This window comes from Phocoena phocoena, chromosome X, assembly GCF_963924675.1.
Source record: "Phocoena phocoena chromosome X, mPhoPho1.1, whole genome shotgun sequence".
NCBI lineage: Eukaryota > Metazoa > Chordata > Mammalia > Artiodactyla > Phocoenidae > Phocoena > Phocoena phocoena.
Window position 1 is genome coordinate 124,327,279 of NC_089240.1, and position 20,301 is coordinate 124,347,579.

The window sequence follows — 20,301 nt, forward strand, 5'->3', positions numbered from 1 at the left end:
AATGGACTGATTGCCTACCCCCTCATCACGTAGATTGCTTGGCTTAGGGAAGGGCTACGACTAGGGTGAGGCAGGTCGGACACCCCAGCCCATCATTTCAGGTGGCACCAAAAATCCAGTCATCAAGACAAATAATATTTTAATGGGGTCTTCGTAAAAAATCAAAATTAAAAAAAGATCCACAATGAAAAAAAATCTAATTTTTAAATGCAGACAGGATCAGTAATGGTACTGTTCTCAGGGACATTGGAGCCTGAGGCAAAAGGAAAAAATGTTCCATTAATTTTGATTTAAAAAAAAATTGCCTTAAAATTCCAACTCACTTGATGACTGGGTTTTTTGGGCACCTTCTGCTCACCCTGAAAGCCCAACTCTAATACTCTCTCTCTCTCCCTCTCTCTCCCTCTCCCTCGCTCTCCCTCTCCCTCTCGCTCTCGCTCTCGCTCTCTCTCTCTCCCTCTCTCTCCCTCTCTCCCTCTCTCTCTCCCTCTCCCTCCCTCTCTCCCTCCCTCCCTCCCTCCCTCTCCCCCCCCCCTCCCCCCACAGGCTTCTTAGGCAGAATGTATTTTACCTCTGGGCTTCCCCGGTGCTTTCTGCAGCTCTGCTGACAGCGCTTGCCATGCTTGTCTGTCATTGTTTGTTTGCAGTATCTACCTCTTCCGGAGCGCTATGGCTTCCTTGAGGAGCAAGCCCACATCTTAGGCTCTTTGTATCCACTATGCCAGCCAGACATTCAGTACGTACTCAGAAATATTTGCTGGTTGTTAAAAACAACAACCAAGTGCATAAAGGAGTTCAATGAATAAGTGAAATTAACCTCTGAGTCTTTTAGAACTTGATCCACGGGTTGACGTTTTCCAGTCGTTCCTAACCACACCGCTGGGTCCGTAGGGACCCTGGTTGGGAAACACAAGTGCCACAGAGGGAACTGCTTCTAGAGACTCTCCCTCCTGAGGGCACGCAGGGAGTCAGGTCCGCCAAGTGGGTGATGACGTGCCCTCGGTGACCCCGTCCCCGCACCCATTTTGCTTCATGGCCTGTGCAGAACCCCAGAAGGATTCAGTCCCAGCTCAGCAAAGCCTCGGGGCAGAGGATGGTTTGCCGAAGGTCAGCGTTCAGCGGGCACTTCCAGAAGCCCTCCTGGCTTTCTCCTGCGGCCCGGGCCCTGCCTCGCCTCTGCCTCGGGACCCTGGGGTGGGGGGCGCTTCCCCACCGTGCCAGGCACTGCCAGTGCCCCGGCTCGCCCCGCTGAACCAGAACTTCCAGGGGGTGATGCCCTGATCCTCAAGGGCCACGGAATACTCCAGAACACGTGGGAATCTTGCCTGACGGTTCTGTGTGGCCAAGCTTTGGGGGGCTGCCTTACTTTCTTAGAGAGCCACGGTCTTTAACATATTTTCATGACAGTGGCTCAATGGCGAGTTGCCCTTAACTGAGCTGGTTCACCCTAGGGCACCCACTAAAAGAAAAAAAAAAAAGGTGGAGCAAACTATACAATACGCATGATCACTTCAAATCAGAGACGCAAAAGTCAGTATTGAAATGGCCCCTTGCACGTGGAGCTCATGTGATTAAAATTCAGGGTCCATGAGTTTTAATCCTAGTTGTGGACACTGGGAAATTATTGAACTTACTTATGGGAAAATGTTCACGAAAGTGGTGAGTTCCCCAGCCTCCAGTATTGTTAATTTTTTAGCAATTTAAGACAACACGGTCGTGCCAGCTCATGACAGCGTGGCTCTGTCTACATGCTGTCTACATGATGTTGAATCTGTCTACCTGACTGATTTCTTTTTTAACCGCATCTAATCAATTGGCAGGTTGCTTTGGCGTCATGTAGACACAGCCAGTGCTGTCCTGGGGGCTGTGTATTGATTTAGTGTTCAGAAGTCTTGGCTGAATGGTGAGTACAAGACATGCAACGCTAGAATACAAACCCGTGGACACAACGGAGAGTCAGCTGCTTACAGTCTTGCGAAGTCCCTCAGGAAAGCAGCGCCTTCGGGGTATCCCTCCTGGGCTCTTTGACTCATGCAAGCAACTCTCAGAAAGAGCCCAAGCCTCACTCATCCTCACAGGTAACAGGCCACCAATGGGCTGGAGCCCTGTCCTCTCACTTGAGTCAAAAGAACAATCTGTCTCCCATGCTCCCTTCCCTGTCCCAAGCCCTATATAGGCAACCAAAGCTACAGACAGGCCAACTCAATCATTCAAGAAAAACGAACCTGAAAACAACTGCACTCAGGTCGAAGGTGATTTCATTGCTATTCCCAAGAATAGTAGATACCACACTTCCTCCCTCCCTTTCCTCTCTCCCATCCCCTTCCCTCCCTCTCTCCTTTCCCTTCCTTCCCCACTTCTTGCAAGGGATCCACTAAACGCTAGGCCCTGAGCTGGGTGCTGAGGGGCCAGTAGGGAACTCGGTGCCGGTTTTCACAGAGCTTACATTCTAATTGGAGTGGGCAGATGTGAAAAAATCAGCAGTCTCATTTTTGACTGCGGTAAGTGATTTGAAGGAAGTCAAATCGGATGACGTGATGCAGTTACAGAAGTGGAAGAGGCCGAGTTTAGCCTGGGTGGTCTGAGAACGCGCTGGCTGAGCGGAGACCGGAACAACGAGAAGAAGCTGGTGAAGAAGCCGGTGAAGCGAGTATCTTGGGGAAGCTATTCAAGGAGATAGCAGCGGAATACAAAAGGCCCTGAGGCAGGGGCATGCTTGGCTTGTTCAAGGAACAAAATGAGCCTTGTTAAGGAGGGTAACCTTACAGGGGCTGAGGTCATGGAGGTACGCAAGGACCAGATCAGTGGGTACTTCAGAGGCTGAGAGGAGCAAGTGGAATCGTATTCCACTTGCAGTGGGAAGCCATTGGAGGAGTTGAAGTGGGGCAAATCATGATCTGATTTACATGTTACAATGGCACCTTCGGAGAACAAACCGTAGGGAGGTGAAGAAGGAGGCGAGGGAGGCCAGCTCTCGGGGCCGTTGCAGTGGGGCAGGCGAGCGATGACGTGCATGGATGGAGAGAAGTGAGTGGATGCACGAGATATGTCGGAGGTGGAGTCAAAACTAGTTGCTGATGGAGCCAGAGTGTGTATGTGGCGGGGAGAGGGTGAGTGAAAGGGAGGAATTGAGCGTGTCCTCTCAATTTTTGTCTTGAGTGGCCAGGCAGATCGTGGCGCTTTATGTCTATGTAACTAGAGTCTCTTGAAATGGTTTTTCTAAAACAAAGGACTAGTCTTTGCCAAAGAATGATTGAAGTTTTATCTTTGGTGAGACAAGAGCAAAATACAACTGCAGCATGCCACTGGGAACCTTTTACTCCCCATTCCATATTACTCATTTGTAAGCCTGCAAACGTCTTGGGACTGAATTTCAACCTGGGCTGTCTCCCCAGCGGGACTGTGAACTCCTTGAAGGTAGACAGGGCACTCTCTCTTATTCCTTCTGGTGCATCTAGTGTCAAAGTCAGTGTCTGGCACATGACAGGTGTTTGGTAAATACTCGGAGAAAGGAAGGAAGGGAAGACAACGGACCCTCTTTAGAACTTGTCTACCCTTTATTTTCAAAGGTTAACCGGAAAATGAAGGGGGTACAAAAAAGGAAATAACGTAAGGGAATCTCTGCAGCGTGAGAAGGAAACCTCAATATACCCAGAAAGGAAAAATACGATAGAACAACAAATATGCTGTAAATAACATCTCCCTCACTGTGGAAAGATTTAATAAATCTACAGCGGCACTTTCCCGTCTGGCAACGTCACAGTGTTTAGGACTAAATTTCAACTCTATTTGATCGTTTGAATTCAATCCCAGATACGTTTTAAATATATCTTTTGTTCATGTCTAAGACACTTTGGATGACAGATATACTATCATTAGACTGTATTCAGTAACTAATAAAGAAATTATTAAGAAAGGGAAGTCCAAAATGCCTATGTAACTATAGAGGAGCTGCCTCATTCATTTGATATAAGAGAGGCAATGAACTGTATGGAAGAAAGGTATTTTCCTCCAAAGCCTTTGGTAGTTCCTTCCTGATTAGAGAAAAAAGCATCAGGATCACTCAGTGTACTACTTTGGAGGCATCTTGATGTGGCCTGATCTGCCTTTTCTCAGCACACCTTCTGCTCTGCCTTTTTTTTTTTTTTTTAATTTATTTTTATTTATTTATTTTTTTGCGGTTCGCGGGCCTCTCGCTGTTGTGGCCTCTCCCATTGCGGAGCACAGGCTCCGGACGCGCAGGCTCAGCGGCCATGGCTCACGGGCCCAGCCGCTCCGCGCCATGTGGGATCTTCCCGGACCGGGGCACGAACCTGCGTCCCCTGCATCGGCAGGCGGACTCTCAACCACTGCGCCACCAGGGAAGCCCTGCTCTGCCATTTTACACCATTTAACATTTGTAATTACTTATTCTTCATTCTTTCCTTCCTCACCTGTGCCTTTACTCTTGCTCTTCCAGTGGTCAGGAAGAGATCTCCTTCACCTTCTCCATCACCAGTACCCTAACTATTCTTCAAGTTCAGTTCAAGTGCAACCTTCTCTAAGCAGCCTTCTTGGATTTCTCCAGGGTGACTTTATACGTTCCTCTATGTTTCCTCTGGTTTATGTTATGTTCAGAATTATGTCAATGACTGGCCAGTTATTCTCGACCCAGGAAACTGTCAATGCTTGACTTTGTGACTACAGCCTAAGATTTTGCCATAGTATATAGTTGAATATTTCTCTGCTTGAAGGAGCATTACGTAGTTCACATATATGATAAAAACACATGCTGTATCCCCTGTATTTTATTTTCTTGGTTGTAGGAAACTGTTTCAAACACTTTACTCACTATTCCCCTAAAGGCATCAGCAGCAAAAAATTTTTATGAACATATTTTTATTAGAGATGATTTGGGTTTTATTCCTAGGAAATGGAGCTAGAAAAAATTTAAGGTCATTGGCCATAATAATTTAAAGTACATAGTTGTTTGAATAAGTTAGCTTTTAGGTTCTCTGCTATCTTTAGCTTCTTCCATTTTATTTTAATAATGATAAAAATAAATCTCACATTTGTTAACTTTTTCCACTCTAAGGTGTTTAACAAACCTTAGGGGTGCAAGTATAATGAAGTGACCCATATGCTTGCAACTAGGTTTATGACCCTGAGAGCATTTGATTGCAGTTCTTTCTATTTCATTGATGTTGCTCAGAGTCAACAGAAGAATCGGGCTCAAACTTATTGGAAAAGTACAGTTAGAAACCCTTGTCAACCCAGTTAACATGTCTTTGAAAATAGCATGTTAACACAGAGCCTCCATATTTTTTAACTCTAAAATGTACTTTTATTTCTATTCTCCCTTCTTCTTCCAATAACCATTTGTTGCATAACAGCTATGTTTTGGGTTCAGAGCTCAACCCTGGGGATAAAAAGAGCAGCAAGGCTGTCAGAAGTGTATATGTATATATATATAGAGATAGATAGATGTGTTTATACATCAGTAAGGTAGGTTGTATGTATGTAGTGTCAACCGTAAAAATAAAATAGCCAGTTATTTTACCGGCAAAATGAATTTATTCAGGAATCACAGAGGAACTGCAATTTGGGACAAGCAAACTATGGCAAGCTATAAGCAAGTCCAGAGAACTAAGGAAAGGAGCCTTCTTTATAGAGGAAAGGAGGCAGTTGGGAGGGGCTGTTTTGAACAAAATTCATTGGAGGAGAGTAGGAGTTCAGGGTGGTGGCAGCTTCTCATTGGCTGACTGTGGTGGTTTCTCATTGGCTGGGCTGTTGCTAGGCAAGCAGAAAATCTTTCTTCCTCCTGCTGGGGTGTGTAAAGTAAGCTTCTTCCAGTTGGGGAATGCAGGGTACACTTCTTGCTGGGGTCTGCAAGTGGCAGAGTGTTGGTGCATGAGAGCTCCCCCTTCGGGGCTTCCTGACTCCATTTTCTTTATTTTTTTTTCACTTTAATTAGTTATTATTATTACTATATACTAGGCTCCCTGCTACATGCTCTACTCCTATAACTGCATTTTTCAAAACTTTTTATTTGTTATTTTGGAGTATAGCCGATTAACAATGTTGTGATAGTTTCAGGTGCACAGCAAAGGGACTCAGCCATACGTATGCACGTAACCATTCTCCCCCAGACTCCCCTCCCATCCAGGCTGCCACACAACATTGAGCAGAGTTCCCTGTGCTATACAGTAGGCCCTTGTTGGTTATGCATTTTAAATATAGGAGTGTGTACATGTCGATCCCAGAATGAGGTTTCCTTTATTTATGTTTACGTTTCCCCTTTTGATCAAGATCTTTCCTGTAAAGCATTGCGGATCGGTCAGGTTTTGGTGGGTTTACCCCTTGGTTCCAGGAAGGACCTTTTCTGGTTGTCATGTCCCACGTCTGACAGAAAGTACACAGAATGGAAACCACTGAGGCTACATTTGAGTAACAAGAAAGGGTAGGAGGGAGAACTCTCAGGCACCTCTCACTTAACGTCTATCTCTTATCAGAGTCCTAAGTGTTGGAGGTCATTTTGAAGCACTGAGGTAATATCACTCTCTCTGGTGCATCACTTCTGCAGAGATTTGACAGGCAATAGGTATAAAGTTAAAAAATAATTATGCAAAACAGAACGAAAATTAACGTGACAAATCCAAGCTGTATGATTGTTCTACACCATTTACCTAGGCCTGAAGGTAGCCAACTGAACAAATCAAAGGACCGTGGAGAGTTAGGTGACATTTTTTTGTAACCAGTGTGCTTGTTCCCTGATCTTGTGTGGTTGAATGTCTACCTTACCAGAAGCATTTATCCATGAGCAACAGGTGGTATTTGCTATTACACAGACACCTCCTGTTCAGCAAGTAGATAATCAAAGGGCTGTACAGTTGTCCAAAACTACTTTAGCCAACGAGTCAAGTGATCATTTGGGGGCTGCTACTGCCTTGGCTGTGGGGTTGGCTAGCTAACCTAATGTTAGGGAGAGATTTCCGATCCGGCATTCGCTGGCATTTACTTGGACCCATGGGAGAAGGGCTTTCACCTATGGGGCAAACCTGGAGTCACGTGCGCCTCCTAGAAGTTCCCATTTAAAGTGGCCATGGAGCTTTAATGCGGAGGACCAATGAGAGGCTTCTGATTTGTTATGAATGGTGACTGGGACAGTTAAATATCCCATAAGCATTGATCTCCAGTTCACCAGCTATCTAAACATTCATATGCCCGTGAGAAATGCCAGGCACCACAGGCAAAAATAAAGCCAGGTGTAGCGCAGAGGATTCCAGCTAACGTATGGTTATTGGCAGCTTTGTTGGCTGGAATTTCCCGATTGACATTTCCAAGCCCGGGGTCAGAGGAATTGGGATGACATTCTGTAAGGTACCATCCCAGCCTAGAGAAGTCTTTTCTAAAAGCCTTGAAAAGAGGAGTTAGCTTGTTTGCATTTCCCTTGGGTGCAGGGTAATGGATCGTATTTAAATAAGAAAAAGAGTGCCAAGGTTGAGGTGCCCAGCTGAATTAGTACGGTTATGGTTGGAGAACGTTTGAAACAAGGTATGGGAACACCTGGCTGTAATAGCCTAACCAGATAGTTAACACCAGTAGGCTTATGCGTATAGCTGACAGTGGCATTTGGGACTAAAGAGAAATTGGTTACAGGTAAAACCAAGGGATCTCCAACACCATGAACAGATCAGAGTTTCTGGTGACGGATCCAACAGTCGGAAAGGTTTCCTGCTTTCTCAGGAGATTGGGAAATGCAGATAGGAGTATTGTCTTTCCAATAAAGAGAAGGAGAATATAGGGTGAGAAGCAACAGTGAGAAAAGGTATACAGGCCTGGTCTGGTTATGTTGGGAAAGCTGTCTCCTTCAGAGATGTGACACATGAATCCAAGAGTCTATTCCTTGGAGTTTGGCAACACAAGGGTTGGTTAATGGTACCTGATAGGGGCCTTTCCAATGAGCTTGAAGGGACTCTTTCTGGAGGTGTCTTGTCCAATAGGTGAAACCTCCAGGTGGTAAGGAATGATGTTTAAAGTCTTCGTGTCCAGAGAAGATGGGAGACACTGAGAAAAGATTGCTCTGCTAGAGCGTGGTTATTTTCAACAGAAGCAATTAAGCCTTTATAATTTTGAAGGATGACCTCCTTTTATCAGTTGTGGATCAAAAGAAGCAGGTGCCAGGTGTACTGGGCATCCTGTGATTATCTCAGAGTGAGAGTTTATCACTTCTAAAAGGGTTTAGACATGAGATTTAGAAGGACTAATGGCAGTGCCTTTGGCCAGGATACTACAAATGGAAGGGTTTCTACAAATTTTGCAAATTGAGTCTTTTTTTTTTTCATTAAACTTTTTTCATGGGTCTCAAATTCTGTGACCGATTTTTGGTCAAGTCGCTTCCATTAAAAATATTGATTTTAGGGCTTCCCTGGTGGTGCAGTGGTTGAGAGTCCGCCTGCCGATGCAGGGGACACGGGTTCGTGCCCCGGTCCGGGAGGATCCCACACGCCGTGGAGCGGCTGGGCCCGTGAGCCACGGCCAGTGAGCCTGCGCGTCCGGAGCCTGTGCTCTGCAACGGGAGAGGCCACAACAGTGAGAGGCCCGCGTACCGCAAAAAAAAAAAAAAAAAAAAAAAAAAAAAAGTATTGATTTTAAAAACTAATAACTTAAAACTGCCACACACAAAACAAATGGTCCACAAAACATTCTCCTTTCCTTCTGAAGGTTTTACGATGCATTGTCATCATTAACCAGTCTTTTGCTATTAAACTTAAATGGCCAGTTGAGACCGTTCTTCCACCAATGATTAAGACTGGGGTTGCAGGTATTGGGGATAACATCCATTTAGCCTTCTGAGCTTTCTGGGCGGACTTGGTGACCTTGCCACCTCCAGCTGCCTTCTTGTCCACTGCTTTGATGACACCCAGAGCAACCGTCCGTCTCATGTCACGAGCAGCAAAGCGGCCCAGAGGAAGATAGTCAGAGAGGCTCTCAGCACACATGGGTTTGCCAGGAACCGTATCAATGATGGCAGCATCACCAGATTTCAAGAATTTGGGGCCATCTTCCAGCTTTTTCCCAGAACGACGATCAATCTTCTCCTTCAGCTCAGCGAACTTGCAGGCAATGTGAGCTGTGTGACAATCCAGCACAGGTGCGTAGCCAGCACTGCTTTGGCCTGGATGGTTCAAGATAATCACCTGAGCTGTGAAGCCAGCTGCTTCCATCGGTGGGTCATTTTTGCTGTCACCAGCCACATTGCCACGACGAACATCTTTGACAGACACGTTCTTGACCTTGAAGCCCACATTGTCCCCAGGAAGGGCTTCACTCAAAGCTTCATGGTGCATTTCAGCAGACTTCAGTTGTCACGTTGACTGGAGCAAAGGTGACCACCATGCCGGGTTTGAGAACACCAGTCTCCCCTCGACCCACAGGGACAGCGCCAATACCACCAATTTTGTAGACGTCCTGGAGGGGCAAACGCAAGGGCTTGTCAGTTGGGCGAATTGGTGGCAGGATGCAATCCAGAGCTTCAAACAGTGTGGTTGGTTCCAGTGGCATTGCCATCTTTTCGGGTGACTCTCCATCCCTTGAACCACGGCATGTTAGCACTTGGCTCCAGCACGTTTTCACCATTCCAGCCAGAAACTGGCACAAGTGCTACTGTGTCGGGTTGTAGCCAATTTTCTTAATGTAGGTGCTGACTTCCTTAACAGTTTCCTCGTGTCTCTTCCGGCTGTAGGGTGGCTCAGTGGAATCCATTTTGTTGACTCCAACAATTAGTTGTTTCACACCCAGAGTGTAGGCCAGGAGGGCCTGCTCACGGGTCTGCCCATTCAAATACCTGCTTCAAATCCACCAGCACCAGCAGCAACAATCAGGACAGCCCAGTCAGCCTGGGATGTGCCTGTAATCATGTTTTTGATGAAGTCTCTGTGTCCTGGGGCATCAGTGATGGTCACATAGTACTTGCTGGTCTCAGACTTCCAGAGGGAGATATCAATGGTGATGCCATGCTCGCGTTCAGCTTTCAGTTTGTTCAGGACCCAGGCATACTTGAAGGAGCCCTTGCCCATCTCGGCAGCCTCCTCCTTGAACTTTTCAGTGGTTCTCTTGTCGATCCCACCACATTTGTAGATCAGATGGCCAGTAGTGGTAGCCTTCCCCGAATCTACGTGTCCGATGACAGCGGTGTTGATGTGGGTCTTCTCCTTTCCCATTTTTGCTTAGGTTTAGCGGTGGTTTTCACGACACCTGTGTCCTGGGGGCAAACCCGTTGCGAAAAAGTGCAAATTGAGTCTTAATATTGCTGTTAGTGCATTGGACCAGCCCTGAGGATTGAGGGTGGGAAGCACAGTGAAGATGCGTTAGGACTGGCCAAACAACACAGACCTGCTGTAGTATTTGACCAGTAAATTGGGTTCCCTGGTTGCTGTGGAGCTCAAGAGGGGTTCCTGAGGGTAAGGATAATTTTTCCTAAAATAATTTTAGCCACAGAAGAGGCAGTAGGTTGTCTACACAGAAAGGCTTAGACCCAGTGGGAAAACATACAGACCATGACTAAAACATATTTATATCCATGAGATGGGGCAAATTGAATAAAATCCATCTCCCAAACCTCCAGTGGTCCATTGGGCAATTTAAAGTGTTCCAGAGCACTGCAAACAGGTTTTCCTGAATTATATTTTGGGCAGGTGTGGCAAGCAGAGTAGGCGCTTTTCGTGGCCTTATTGGTATCTCCTCACCAGTACTGATTCATAAACATTATCATTTTATCTGCAGACCAATGGTTTAATGCATATACAGTAGTCAGTAATGGGAATTTTAGAGTCCCTGGCTAGGCTGGATTGTTATTTGGCCCAAACCAGAGTTCTCCCTTTTTATCAAATGAACAGTTACTAGATTTCCAATCTTGTGTTTCCTTTTCTGGAGCCAATACTTGGGCTTCTCCAACCAATTTCTCTAGGTTATTATTTGGGGCAACATCCCTTTGGACATGACAGAGGTTTGATTTTTCGTTCGTTTGAGGGCAACATTCTTGGTGGAAATGTCAGCAATGTGGTTTCCTTTAGCTTCCAGGGAGTCAAGTTTGGAATGCCCAGGGACCTTAATAATAGCTAAAGTTGCTGGCAAGAGTGTGGCATCTGATAAATCCTGGACATAAGAGCCATTTTAAATTTGAGTCCCGTTAGAAATAGAGAGACCTTGCTGTTTCCATAGCATTAAGTCATGAGCTACTCCAAAGGCAGATCTGTTGTCTGCAGTTTTGCCCTTTGCTGAAATGCAGGCCCAAGTAAGATCATGTAATTCAGCCTGTTGGGCCAAGGTGGCCAGAGGCAAAGGTGCCACCTTGATGACTTTAAAAGGAGTTGCAACTGCATATCCAGCACAATATTTAACATTTTATTTCTTCAAGAACCATTGGTAAGCCATGAAAACTCAGCATTGGTGACAGGAGTTTCCTGTAAATCATCGTGAAGAGGCAAAAGGTGATCTTTCAGAGTCAGTCATGGGGAGTGTTGTCCCCAGAGAAGGGAAGAAGGCGGCAGGGTTAAGGTTATCACCGTGAGAAAGAGTTATATGAGGCGTGATTGCCATGAGGATTTCATAGGAAGTGAGATGACTGGCTGAAGTGTGTTGTGTGAGATGAGAATCCAGGAGGGCTCTACTGCATGGGGTACAAAATTGGTGAGAGGGGATCCCATGACTATCTCTTTGGTGGCCTTAAGTAAAAGGAGAGTGGCTCTGAGGTAAGGAGGGCTATCCTCATACCATAGTATCTATCTGCTGACTGTAGTACCTTATGGGGCGATGGTGATCCCCATGTTTTTGGGTGACTACTCCGAGAGTACTTGTCTCCTTCTCCAATGTAAAGAGGAGAAGGGGAAGTTGATAATTAGGACGTCCAAGGGCGGGAGGATTTATCAAGCTCTCCTTTAAGGTATTAAAAGCCGGGTCATCCAGGTATTCCCAAGTAGTAAGGGTCAGGTTTGCTGTTCTTTAGTAAGGCATATAGAGGCTGGGCCATGAGAGAAAAGTTCAGAATCCAGCTCTAACAATCACTAGCCGACCCAAGAAAACCTCATAATTGACTTTGGTTTTGGGCTTTGGGAAGTTCAGGATGCTATGAAGCTTATCTGGGTCTAGGTGCCCAGCCCTTTTTCCACGATCAGGTGCCCAAAATAATGAACTTGGGTTTGAACAAACAGCCGTTTCTCCTTAGAAACTGTATGTCCCTTTGAGGCTAAAAGCTTCTATAGGTGGGTGCCGTCTTCCTGAAAAAAGACCTGGGAAGGGGAGCAGAGAAGCAAGCCATCTACATACTGTAATAAAGTAGAGCCTCCAGAACATTTTATATCATCTAAATCAGCTTTTAAGATTTGTGAGATGTAAGAAGGACTTTTGGTAAAATCTTGGGTCATTACTGTCCAGGTATATTGTTGTCCTTCCCAAATAAAGGCAAATAGGTATTGATTAGCATTATCTGTAGGGATGCTAAAGAAGGTGCTACGTAAATCACTCGCAGTGAGAAATTTGCTTTTGGTGGGCATGAAGCTAAAAAAGTATGGGAATTGGGAACAATAGGGTGACAAGGGATGACAGTATAGTTTATGGCTTGGTGGTCTTGGACAAATCTCCATCCTTGGTCATTGGGTTTCTTTTCAGGTAAAATAGGGATGTTGCAGGGAGTAGTGCACCAGATAATGAGACCCTGGGTCTTATAATCATCTATTATTGGCTTAGTGCCCTGGAGGGCCTCTTTATTTATGGGGTGTTGGTTAATTCCAGGGAGAGGCTTTGAGGGATCTATTTGCATCTTAATAGGAGGATTCTGCCAATATAAGTTGAGGATTTTGCCCATAAGGAGGGTGGCAGCTGATCTTATAGGGACAAATGATTAGTTTCCTTAGAATTAGCTCCAGTGCCATCAGAGATGGAGCAAATAAAAGATGTTGAAGGGTCATTTGATTCGCTCGGTAGGTGGCTATTTTGGTTGCTGCTATCAAATTCTAGAATTATTCTCCCTTTTTGGGAGAAAGAAATTCCAGCATGATATTTTTCTAAGAAATCTCAGCCCGGTAAATGAATAGGGATGGAGGAACTAAGGAGCAAAGGGTGGGTATCTCTTAGAGGGCCTAAATCAAAGGGGATAGGTTTAGAAACAGGAACCTGAAGAGCTTTATTTGGGATCCCCACCATTTGAACCCTCTTAGTATTCTGAGGTAGGGGCTGTTTAATAACAGTGGGGTTGAGCACTGAGAGTGAGGCTCTGGTGTCAATAAGGTCATAGAGAGATTCATTCCCAATCTGGAGAGTGGTTTTTTTCAAGCCGATTAAGAAGGAGGATTTGGAAGAGCCCCTGTAGTTCCTCAGAGCCCCATCATTGGGGGTTAGGAGGGCATTGGAAAGGCTGGTTAGAGGGCTGAAGGTGTCTGGGGCGTTAAGCTTGTAACAGTCTTCTTTCCAACGTCCCGGCTTTTTCCAATAATGGCAGAGACCGGGAGGGTTTGTTTTTGTTTCTTTAGAGACCTCCATTTGTTGGAGTTTAAAATTGAGGATTTTAGTTGTCTTCCTTTTAGTTGAATCGTACAGGGTGCAGGTGAGCCGGTTTGCTAAATTAACTAAATTTGGATGGATGTAGTTCCCCATTCCATCCTCTTTGAACTAGAAGAGAAAGATCCTGGTTCAGCCCGTTGATGAACATAGAGTTAAAGGCTGCCTGAATGGATTCAACATCGAGAGGCCAGAATTGTCCTTAAAAATAGTTTGGAGTTGACTGTAATAATTGTGCAGAGGTTCATTTGTGTTTCTGAGTGCAAGTCTGAATCTTATTCCAATCACTAGGTTTTGGGAAAGCCCTAGAAGTTGCCAACTGGAGTTGCCTGGCGATTCCCTGAGTTTGATCATATAATAAACATAGGGTTGGTCTCCTGGTTGTACTTCTAGGGACTCTTCTGGATTTTCCCAGTTAGCAGTTTTTATCCAGTGTTTGGCTTGACCTTCGCTGACAAGCATGTGAACTAGCTGATATAAGTCAGAGAAACCAGGCTGATAAGCTTGAATGTCCATATTAAATTCCTCAGCAAGTTTGTGGGGGTCCTCCGTTACTTTGGGAAAATCTGACTATAGCTTGTAGTTCAGCTTTAGTCCAGGGAACATAAGAAATTAGGGGTTTAGCATTTGGATCCTCAGAGGGCCTGATTTAAAGAGGCAGGTTTTAATAGGTTCAGGGGAGGAGAAAGTGGGGAGAAGTTCAGAGAAAAAGGGAAGTTCAGCAAAAGGATTAAAAGGAGGAGATGGGGGCAGTGCAGAAGGGAAAGAGGAAGCTGACACCAGGTGGGACCTTGGCACAAGATGGCTGCAGTGTACCTGGAGACATAGAGGATGGGAGAGGGAAAAAAGAGACCTCAGAAGCTTTTTGGTTTTTTCCAATTGTTTATTTGCCTCAGTTAATTTAGAAATGGTATTTTGTAAAGAGGCGATTTTAGAGTCTTGAATGAATTTGGAAGCCTCCAGGAGCCAATTAAAATAGGCATCCCATTCAGTCTGTTTAATTTTAGAGCCATGATCTTCTAATTTAGTTCTGAGAAAAACAAGTTTAGGGAGGTCAAAAGTTCCCCATAAATGCCACTGGAGTTCTAAATTGTTTTTGGTCACATTGATCCATTTAGTTAAAATGTACATAAGGAGGGACCATAGTTTTTAAACAGAAAACCGGCTGGGGTCCCGAAAGTGGGACACTCCCGAGATAATTTAGCCAAGTTGGATCCAACTGCTCAAAACTCAGAAGTTTAGAAAACAGAAGAATACTCACCAGAAAGGGCAATGCCTTCATAAAAACAAAAACAGTTCCCAAATAAAGTCAGAGAGCTTGACCAAAGGAAGGGAGTTTGGATCCAAGGGAAGGCTTACTGAACTCAAAAGAAAAAGATAACTCACAGGAGAGAGTGCAAGCGGCTCAAGTGCGTACCTCACACAGGTCTGGGAGTCATTAGTTTGTTGTTGGGGAGTGGTGTTGGCACCTTCGGATCCCACTTCTGACACCATGAAATGTCAACCTTAAAAATAAAATAGCAGGACTTCCCTGGTGGCACAGTGGTTAAGAATCTGCCTGTCAATGCAGGGGACACGGGTTCGAGCCCTGGTCTGGGAAGATCCCACATGCCGCGGAGCGACTAGGCCCGTGCATCATAACTACTGAGCCTGCGCTCTAGAGCCCGTGAGCCACGACTGCTGAAGCCCGCGTGCCTAGAGCCCGTGCTCTGCAACAAGACAAGCCACCGCAATGAGAAGCTCACGCACCGCAACGAAGAGTAGCCCCCCCCAACCCCGCTCGCCGCAACTAGAGAATGCCCACGCACAGCAATGAAGACCCAACACAGCCAAATAAATAAAATAAATAAATAAATTTATTTAAAAAAACAAATCCTATTAAAAAAATAAAAAAGCTAGTTATTTTTACCAGCAAAATTAGTTTACTTGAGCACAGCAGAGGAATTGCAATCAGGACAAGCAAACTGTGTCAAGCCATAGGCAAGCCTGGAGAACAAAGAGGACCGTCCTTTTATAGAGGAAAGGAGGAAGTTGGGAGGGGCTGTTTTAAATGAAAGTTCTTTGGAGTAGAGCGGGAGTTCAGGGTGGTGGTGGCGGCTCACTGGCTGAGTGTGGTGGTTTCTCATTGGCTGGGCTGTTGCTAGGCGAAGAGAAAGTCTTTCTTCCTCCTGCTCGGGTGTGTAAAGTAAGCTCCTTCCTCTTGGGGGATGCAGGGTACACTTTGTCCTACTGAGGTGTGCCAGTGGCAGAGTGGTAGTGCGTGAGAGCTCCCCCTTCAGAGCTTTCTGACTCCATTTTAAATGAGGTTTCCTTTATTTCTTTTCACAGTAGCAATAAGGTAGGAAGGTATACACACATACATATTTATAAAGTATGTAAGAAAGTACATGTCAGTTAAAAGTGCATTTTCAGGTGTGTTGCAACAACCTCGTGAGTTACTACCATCCCCATTTCACAGAGAAAAAAACCAAGACTTAAAAATGTTATATGATTTGCCCAAGTTTATACACTAATAGGTGGTCCAGTTAGGGTTCAGACCCAATGTGTGTGACTTTAAAGCTCATGTTCTTTATCAATGTACATGTGTAAGTGTCTCTTTTTTAACCAGAGACCAACTTTGTCCCAGAAGTTCAGATACAGAATAAAAGAAAAAAGAATGAGGAGTGTGAAAATGGTAATGGTTGTGTGAATGGCAAAACTGGGTCATCATGAATACCAAGGGTTTATTTTACTGTACATGTGCTTTAGGAGTAGAGAGTTAGTCCTCAGACTCTGGTGCTCAGCCTGTATTGGATTCAGAGCATGAAATACGGCATTTCAGTGCAGTTGCATCCCCCCGTCCCCGCCTCCCCAGCTGAAGACCACCTTATGGATGAATTGCTTCATGGTGTGGTCCTTTAGATATCTTGGTAGCTAAGAAGGAACTCCCAGAGTTATAATATGTTCAAACAGCAGATGAGCCACCAAGGATGTCTGTGAGGCTTCATTCTTAAGAATCTCCAGATTGAGAAAACCATCTATTTGTTCTGAAGAGCTGAGCCATTTACCTCTTAAGATGTCTGACAGTCCTGTGATTTTGCAAAACATGCACAGGTTTCAAGTTAATTTCACCTGAAGCCATTCACCTCTCAAGATCGCTGACAGTTCCACGATTTTGCAAAACACGCACAAATTTTGAGTAAATTTCACCTGAAATGGAACCCTACTTTGTAGTCGTTTTATAAGCAAGGTGCACTTGGTATTTCTGCTTCATAGGACTTCTTACAATCGTGGTTCATTGTGTGATTATTTGTTTAATGCCTGTCTCCCATGCTAGACTGTGAACTCTGGGTGGACAGGGACGGTGTCTGCTGCTCAGTGCTGCGCCTTACCTGCAGTGCTTGAAACTCCGTGACTAGCAAATAGTTGACGCTCAATATCTATTGAGGCAGGAATAAATGAATGGAATCTGACAGAAGACTAGGCACATGCAACCGTGTAGCGGATTTAGTCTTGATTTATGCCACAGAGATTCCCATTCTTAGTTTTTAAGCACAGCCCTAGTTCAATACCTCTTTCATGACCTAACAGCTCTGGGGGTTTTCTGTGACGGAGGGCAAATCTGTTTGCTTGGTGATTACAAGAGGACAGATACAATATTTACTAGCCTTAGCAACTCCTGAGCAAATGTGGTCCCTGGAGAAGGGCACATGATAACGAAGCAGGGAAACCCAGCCGTTATCTCGAAGCAAAGCCACACAGGCGTCAAGGCCGTGACTCACGTTCCTGTGGTCAGGAGCCCTGGAGTTTTCAAGGATAATTTATGGTGACACGGATGAGACAGAGTTCATTTAAATACTGTAACTGCTGAAGTATTCTGAGTTGGAAAAGTCAGCGCATGGTGGAGTAAATACCTTGTTGACCCCTTTTCACTCTCCGATTCACCATTGTTTCAAGTAGTTACTCTAAAATAGCTGAGTCCTAATGTGACCCAGGAGAGAAGAACTGACCACGGCTGCTTAATGCGCGTTCAGATTTGGTTTCTGAACACGGAGCACACGCTCATCCTCACTCAGCCCATTGTTCTTTGATCGGTTAAATGATGCTATAAATGGAGGACTGTGATAGCAAAAAATAAATGTTTTATACAGTGCTAGAAAAAGCTTTAGGGGAAAATTTTAGCAAAAGAACAGATTCTTTCTTGTTTCTATAGAAACCAGTAGCTATGAGGAGTGAGGTGTTCTTTCATGTGTACATGGTAGTAAGGCCGGCTCAGCAGTCCCCAGCACACACTGGAGGGCTAGTTAAAGACCCACTGTCAGCGGGGGAGCCTCTGTCTGTGTCCCTTTGATCTCACTGGCAGTGGGGGACATCTTGCTGGAAATCCCGGCTTCCCCATGGGCTGAGTAGGGCTGCGGTCCACAGTCGCTGAGCATCATAGAGCCAGAAAGGCTCTGAACAGGAATCTCTTGTTGAAAGAGGAAGAAAAAGGTAAACATAAGGAAAGCTCTAATATCAGCTGTCAACACGCCTTTCAGTGTGCTCCTTGCCATCGAGCAGTAAATGTCCTGGTCGTGTCCTGACCAGATTACTGGTAAACTGGCCAAAGCAGGTATTTGAGCTGTGGGTGGTAGGATAATTTGTTGCCCTTGCAATTTGTCTGCTTCTATAAAACCTTTTTTTTTTCAAATGAAATTAGGATGAAATGCCTCCTTTTTGGTTTCATTTGTAAAGCTGTTACCTTCTTGACAAGTGAATGTTGAGGAAGACTTAAATCGAATTCCAAGGCAAATACTTTTCTAAAGCCTAATCAATACTACAGCTTTAAAATGATTTCTCCAGTCTTTTAAATGAAGTTTAGCTCAAATGTAATGACAGAATGAAGCAGGCGCATTTTGCTTCAATCTGACATGTCCCAGAAGCTAAGAGGAATATCTAGTAACTGACAAAAGGATTTTCCTTTTGTTTGACGTTTACTTTGTATGTAAACAATCCAGTGTATTGGCATGTCAATGTATTAGTTGGTGGTGGTCCAAAACATGATGTGAATTCAGATAGTATTTCTTTCTGCTCACAAATACACACCCTTGATCAACAAGAGAACATTTATTGCAGTCTTGCCTTGCAGTTGGCAGAACAGAATGAATCATTTTGAAATATAAACTTCCTCAGATCTAAAATATATCACTGGAAAACACAAGACATAGGGGGGAGTGGATTACGAAATAAAAGGAACGTATTTAGGAGTGTATAGGTCATACACATAATAGATGGTCACTAATAAAATACTGGGACAAATGTACAGGACTACGTTCAGTGAGCAGGTGTTGAAAGCTGGATAACTTCCTTGAAGCTGTACTTTGGAAGCAGCATTTGGCAATGTGGAAGGGTATGAAGTGGCCTCTTACGGGCTGTGTGACCTCAGGTCAGTCACTTCCCCTCTCTGAACTTCAGTTTCCTCACCTATGAAATGGTAATGATACAAATGATGGTGATGGTGATGGTGATGATGACGAGGGGGAGGAGAAGGGTGTCTCCCTCGTAGGGTTCTGTAAGGTTTAAGAGAATTCTAGAAAACTCTGCACAGAGGAGGTACACAATATGTGTCATGTTCCTTTCCCCCTTCCCCAAAAGTAACCAGATTAGTACTGAGCATTTCTTTCTTACCAAGCTTTCAGCCATCATCTTTCTGCTGTTAAATGAGAACTCAGGTTTTGCTAAAATATACTTTGGCAGAAAAGTAAACGAACTTTCCTAAATGGGAGATATACATGGAATGAGAAATACCCTGTATTTTCTAGACACATTTTACTTTAGCTTCTTTTCCCCTGGGAGTAAAGTGAGGGTGCAAAATCTCTCGAGTCCTTTTATGAATTTAAGATTTAAAATCCTTAGATTTGCTATGACAGACCCAAAGCTTTTCTGGAGACCTGTGTGTGTGTTTGACCTGTGTGGGGCTGCCACCAGTGTTCAGAAGCTCTTCTTATTCATGCATGGGTCTTGGTTGCCTAGCACACATAATAAGGGCTCAATAAATGTTTGTCTAATGAATAAATGACAGTATCACGAAATAAAGTTAAACATGTAATGCTTACCAAACAAGTCTCAATAAATCTGTTTCAGTGATTTTTTTTTCTCCCACACCGTCGTGTGTAATATCAGCCCACAGGCAGTGTATGAAAAAGGGATAAGTGTAGGTAAAATGGAAAGAATCCTTGCCTCTATTTAACTGGCCTCATTAATTTATACCAATACCGACTTGATTGATGGTATTTGACTTAAGTTTGATTGGATCAGGATGCAGACTGTTTACAATTTCTACCAACCTGAAGTGCCTAGCATACATTTGTGGCGATTTATAATCTCCAGACGCTCATTATCACCATCATTTAGCCTGTTTTGAACCCCACTAGTTACACAGCATCACAATATCTACATGGTCAGTAAGCTATGATGAAATTTCATATCACCCAGTAAGACATCCTCATTAGTTATGAAGAATGAGTTAGGGTGAGGAGGTGGTTATGATTTCTTCGCTGATTTCTTGACTTATTTAGTTCGCGAGCTCATCAATTTGACCCAGACAACCATTACTCTCCCTTTATTACGCACCATACACGCAGCCAGAATGAGACTTGAGGTTTCGTAACATTTAGTAAAGTAGAAATGCGCATTTCCATTTCAAAGATGTTACTGCTGACTCCGCTGATGCCGAGGGGACTTGGCTGGCCACTGTAGGACGTGACAACCCTTCCACCTGAGATACCAAAAGTTCTCCTTCTGCAC

The 20,301-nt window shown here is 44.6% G+C and overlaps 1 pseudogene; it reads right to left on the reverse strand.

The window, feature by feature from the left end:
- Positions 1-10,202, reverse strand: part of LOC136142286 (elongation factor 1-alpha 1 pseudogene) — a 66,851-nt pseudogene extending 56,649 nt beyond the window's left edge.
- Between the last annotated feature and the right edge of the window lie 10,099 nt (positions 10,203-20,301).